General features: G+C 30.9%; 2 long non-coding RNA genes across 2 annotated transcripts; one reads left to right on the top strand and one right to left on the bottom strand.

The window, feature by feature from the left end:
• Window positions 1-2,612, top strand: LOC107621765. The gene is made up of 2 exons (XR_001615933.2): window positions 1-785; window positions 2,391-2,612. It is a non-coding gene; the product is annotated as an uncharacterized LOC107621765 (long non-coding RNA).
• LOC107622269 lies at window positions 4,408-6,121 on the bottom strand. The gene is made up of 2 exons (XR_001616158.2): window positions 6,003-6,121; window positions 4,408-4,651 (listed from the first exon to the last, which is right to left on the bottom strand). It is a non-coding gene; the product is annotated as an uncharacterized LOC107622269 (long non-coding RNA).

The raw sequence follows: 6,121 nt of genomic DNA, 5'->3' as shown, positions 1-6,121 counted from the left end.
ATCATTTCGTGGGCGCCGCTCCAGAGGTGAACCTGGTGCTGCCAGACCCATTTCGCGGGCACCACACCTGTCTTGACTTGGAACTCCATTTCGCAGGCGCCAGCCTTGAGTTGGCCCTGCGTATTTGTGGAATAAATTGATGCAATGCGTATTTTTGGAATTAATGTTTTTTGAATATTTATTTATATAAAAAAGTCCGATTATACGCTTCTATTTCATCTTTCCGTTGCGCTTCTGCTTCTCGTCCAGAACCAGGCTGCTCCGTGTGAAATCGCCGTTGAGAATCGCAGAGTCGCCGAAATCGTAGCTTTTGCTGCGTGGTTGCGTTTCAGGTTGAAGTTCTCTTTCTTGGCCCTGAACCCCTGATTGCAGCCCAACTCAACCCAATGGCCCAATCTAAATAGAAGACCATGGAAGAAGAGCCCTAGCAGAATAACAGTCTCTAATCTCTTAATCTCCCTTATTTTTACAGTTTATCTCCAATTCTCCATGGCCAAAATTTCAAATTTTCACCTATCTCAAGTCTCAATCTCTGACTTTATCTCTCTTCCCCTCTGAAATGTGAATTTCGTGCGACCAAAACCCCAATTTGGAGAGTCACCGACTCGCCGTGACTCCGTGAGGTTTGCCGCTGGTGTTATCGACTCGGACTGGTGGTGGTGGTTGGACTGCGTGAGGCCGTGAGCGTCATTTTGGACTCTCTTGCTCTGCCTCTCTGTCTCTGGCTCTGGAATCTCAATCGCTGGTCGCTGCTCTTTCCCTCCCCTTTGCTGCTAGTTCATCAGGTAATTTAAGAAGAAGCATATCACTTCCTCACTCTAGTAATATAATTGAACGCTACTTCTGTGGTTCTATGTCAATATATGGCAAAATTTCATCCTAATTTGTGTTAAAAGTACAAGCAATGTATCTAACTAATTAGACTAATTATGCCAATTTCATCCATCATCATATTGTTGTGGATTACCAGCATAGCTTCATTGGTTATTACCTCTCATAAATGAATTCGTGATTTGACCTTACAAACCTTCTGTGTTGCCTTTAATAGAAAGGAGGTTAGCAAGTATAGGTTTATGAGTTGTGACTTTGTCATGAAAATAAAATTGCTGTGGCCTGTTTGATTTGTGTTTGACTAAACCTCTTGAATGGAAATAAGTATGTTTTGTTTTATTATTTTTATTTCTAGATGTAACAATGTTCTTTACCTTCGTGGTGTGCCTGAGGATGAGAAAATTGATTATGCTGCAGAAGACTAGAATGATAAAATTATCTCATTGTTATAACATAATTAGAGACCTCTTAAATTCAGGTTGGGTATTTATGTGTAGAGATTTGGATCAATATAGGTTGCCTATGTTATGCTTGTTTAGACCTCTTGAATTCTACTATTTTGAATTTGATTTTTCCTAGTTTGAAAAAGTTAAAGTAGTGGTCTGATCTGGTCTGGTGCTGCTATGCTTTCTTCTTGAATGTTGCTACATAGTTGGATAGTCTTGTTCTCTGGAAAGTGAGGTCTTTCTTATAAATGTTTAGGCTTGTATATTGGGTTAAAGTTTTGTGTGATGATAAGTGATAACCCATATTTCATTGACAATGTGGTATATAACCTTGCCGTTAGAGGTTTTGGAAAAAAGTAAATGCTAGAACTGATATTGATTTCTAAATTGACTCTCTTGATTCTATGATAATAAAAATAAAATTTTATTAATTTATTATATAAAATTCATTCCTCATGTTTTTAAGTCCGAGTTTTGTTTAGTGTTCTTGTCTGCAATTCTACTTTGCTAATTTCAAATTCTCTTTCTAAGCTTCCTTCCCGTCTTATTCAGGCATAAATCATAGTTTTGTTGAGTGGTTTCCTCTAATAAGTGCTTAATAACAATACATTGAGAAAATAATAATCCTCATCATCTTAGTTTTATATATGCCACTTTTTATTTTTTACTTTGATATTGTTGAGTCCTTGCATTTTTGTTGGAAGTTTGATGTTTCATGCAAATTATTAAACGATCTGTCAAGTTCCAAGTGAGTTTTTTGTCTCAATAAATCAATAAGCTAAGTTTTGTAACTCAATTGACTAGAATGCAAGGGATTTCAATATGCTGTTCTTAACCTCATAGCTATCAGATGGGGCTTTATCTTTTCCTGACTTGAATCTTCTAATACAATAAACATCTATGTGCTATAATCTTAGCAATTTTGAACATATCTTCATGTACTGTGCTTGAATCATAAGATGATTATGTTCCTTGTTTAAACGCTTCTTAGAACTTGGATGGTTGTAATTGAAATTGAACACAATTCTATAATTTTTGTTAAATTGTTGAATTTTTGCTATGATATTGAATTGATTCATTGAATATTTACTGTTTTCATTTTTTTTTTATCAGGAATGGCATTGACTCAAGCTAATGCAAGTGAAAATTCGTCTAAATTTAGCTTATTTGAGATTTATTTTATTTTCTGTAAAATTAGTTTTTGCTATTAAATTTTTCTAAATTTTTATAATTTACGAGTCATATTTACGTTCCGTCTTACGATTCAACGAATTACGATTTTGAGTTAGCTTAACGAGTCGAGGTAAAAACTAAGAGTTCACTACCTTGGTTTTAGATATTTCCTTTACTTAGTTTTTAGATATTTTTTTTTATGTTTTGAAAAATAACATTCAAAATTTAACAAAAAAAAATATCTAAAATTATAGAAAAGAACATCTAAAACTTATCAAAAAATATTAAAAATTATTGAAAAGAACATCTAAAATCATAAAATTAAAATTATTTGTTTTCATTTACTTTCCTAAAAAATATCTAAAATCTCTAAAATTTAAACATCTGAGTTATAAAAAATATCTGAATTGATGCCTTCAATTTTAATAATTCGCTTTCATTTATTTTTAATTGTATATTACAAAAAAAAAATCTAAAACTTCTAAAATTTAAACATAAAAAATTCAAATAATTTAAAATTTAATAATTTACTTTCATTTACTTTTAATAATTTGAGTACATTTTGAATAATTAACATCATATGTTAGAGCATATAATTGAAAGAGAATTTGTGTTGTTTGATATGCGATTGTGACATCTATTAAAATTTAGAAGTAAAATGTCTTGATCCTAAGCATGATGTTTAATTTGGTAATAGTATAATATGTTCAATGAAGATTTTTTTTTTTGGTGGTAAATGATTCAGCTAAATTGAAAGTAAGAAAGTATAGGAACTAACTCTATAGGCAGTTAAATAGTCAATTTTTTTTTTAAAAAAAATTAATTTTAAAATTCTAATAAAATTTTTGAAAATTGTGAAAATTGGCTTACTAAACTATAAAGGTAAAAATAATGACAAACTTTACTCATATTAAATAATTATAAAAAAAGAAATATCATAACCACAATTGTAGTCACTCAATAAAGATGAAACAACACACATAAAATTTTAATTCTCTCAATTTGTATAACTATGATTAAAACAATCGTCTATTCTCCCTCCTTAATATGATTTGAGTCGGCGCTTAACGTTTCGTATATACGTTCTTGATATCTTACTCATAATAGTGCACTGGTCTTTTCAGTTCAATCGAGCAGTGTATTACTTCGTATTGCGTCGTTCTTGAAGATGGTACAGAGAGACGGGTGAAAAACAAAAATTTTTCAATAGTTTATCTATATGGTGTTATCGTATCCATCCCCAACCACTCCGAGTTTTAAAATAAAAACAATGATGATGCAATGTTGTTCAATTATTATTTTCAACAGTCTTTATTAGTCAGAGTGGTGTAACTTTTAGATGCTTCTCATTTACTTATGTACACATGTGACTCGTGACTGAATGCCTAAAACATTAAATCATACATAGTGTAAACACATGAACCTTCACTTGGCTTCTCTTGATATTCTCCTAACTTCTCTTTACATGAAAAACAAAACAATCCCTTAATGACCAAAAAACTCTTATGCAATGCATGAAACAGATTTTAACTTTTCTTAAGCATTCTTTTAACTTTAACTTTGGAATGTATTGAGCTCAAACCAATATAAAAAAATAAGAGTTCTCTTTTCTTACCGAAGGTTCTTATCCCAAAAATTTTGGTAATCACCTTCCCTTATCGAAGAATCATCTCGATCGATCACATTCTCTTATTGAAGGATCATGTTGATATCTTGTCTTTGGGGGTCACCTTCCCTTACCGAAGGATCATTTCGTTAGTTCTTTAATGCACATAAGATGGTTATTATAATGCTTAATGTGTATGCAACAAAGAGATATTATTAGGGGTGTAATCGGTTCGGTTTGGTTCGGTTTTGGACCAAAAACCAACCGAACCGAACCGAACCGAACCAACAATGGTTTGGTTCGGTCGGTTTTTTTGATTTTTTTACACCTAATAATCAGAATTTAAATTACCATAAAATGAAGTTTAAAACCATCAATAAACTAGAATAACAAGAATATATCACATTCAAATTCAATACAAATTCAACTTAATTAAACATAAAACAAAGACAATTAAAAATGTCTAGCAAAACAACAAAAATAAACACACTTTAAATCGAAACAATCACTTTAAAACAAATAAAACCAAACAGCCATCATGCTTAATCTGAATCCACACCAGACTCATCATCATCTTTTTCAGTTGGTGCAATTTCTACAAAAATAAAATAAAAAAATCAATATAGATTATAAACATAAACATAATATAGATTATAAATTATAAACATAAACCATAAAAGGAACTACAAATTTCTTTTTTGCATACCTAATTCAAGTGTGTGTGTGAGAGAGAATTATGTGCAGAGTAGAGAATTATTAATTATAATGCAGTGGTTGAAGCATAAAAGATAAATTTGTGACTAACCAAAATATCCCAAATCCATAACTTAGAGAAAAAAGAACACCAAAAATTAAATTACGAAGATACTTAGACAGAAAAAGGTATCCAACTCCCTCAAGTTCATAGTTATTAGTTAATTACAATTCATTATTCATCTACAATATATTTATCTATCTATCAATCTATCAATATATGCATAGAGAGAGTAAGCAAGAAAATGATAAGAAGAACCAAAGCAGAATTCATTTGATTAACAGCTCATAAGCAGAACCAAAACAGCTCATAAGCAGCTCATAAACAGAACCATAATTAATTCATTTTTAAAGCCAGTCAATAGAATTTAAATGACCATAAACAATGAGAGACAACAATTAATGAAATGAGGGACATGTATATTCTATATATAAATTGAAAATTTCTCAATAATGATGATGATGACCTTTAAATCCAATGTGAGTTGTAACTTTTTTCAGTATATTTACATTCAAAACAAGAGCAAAAAGACACCAAAATTAATAACATAATATTCAAAACTCATCCAACAAGATTAGCAAGTAGCAAGCCAAGACCTTTAAATGTATATTCTGGATTCAAACAGCTATACTTACATGATTATATATACCAAACAATAAAGGACTTATGGAAAACTGATCTTTTGATTGAAATTGGATACTTTTTTCAAATTGAAGATTGGTGGGACATCTTAAACCATGATCATGTGTTCTGAGTATAAATAATAATAATAATAATAATAATCAAACAATTAACTAGTTCCATTATAATGTGATTGGACACAAAAGCTATATTATTATTAGAGGTACAAAATGAAAGGGCAACATAATTAAGGTTAAATCAAGTACAAATATCACTAAAAATCCAACTAAAGTTATATATTCTGTTGAAAAAATATTGCAAACTACGATCTTTATACACAAAACAATTATTCAATTCAGCAAATAACAAGCGGATGGAAATGTGGGTCTTAATTAAGCTTGTTTTCACCAATCGGAATTAGAGATTTTTTTAAGGCGATAATATATTTTAACATCCCCAGGTTAGGACATGAAAATTTATCAGAAAAGATTATTCTCTATGTTTCATTGGTGAGTTTATTGATAATATATAATTACTGTAAAAAAAATTATAACTAAGGACAAATTCTAACCTCCGAAGAAGATATTTGTTCAGTTGCTTTTTGCAGGAGAGGGTTCAGCGACTGGAGTGCTGCTCGGCAACCAGAGTGTTGCTCGGTTATTGGAGTGTTGCTCCGCTTAGGGTTTGTTG

This window comes from Arachis ipaensis, chromosome B10 (assembly GCF_000816755.2).
Source record: "Arachis ipaensis cultivar K30076 chromosome B10, Araip1.1, whole genome shotgun sequence".
Lineage (NCBI taxonomy): Eukaryota > Viridiplantae > Streptophyta > Magnoliopsida > Fabales > Fabaceae > Arachis > Arachis ipaensis.
This window is presented reverse-complemented; position numbering and strand designations above follow the sequence as displayed.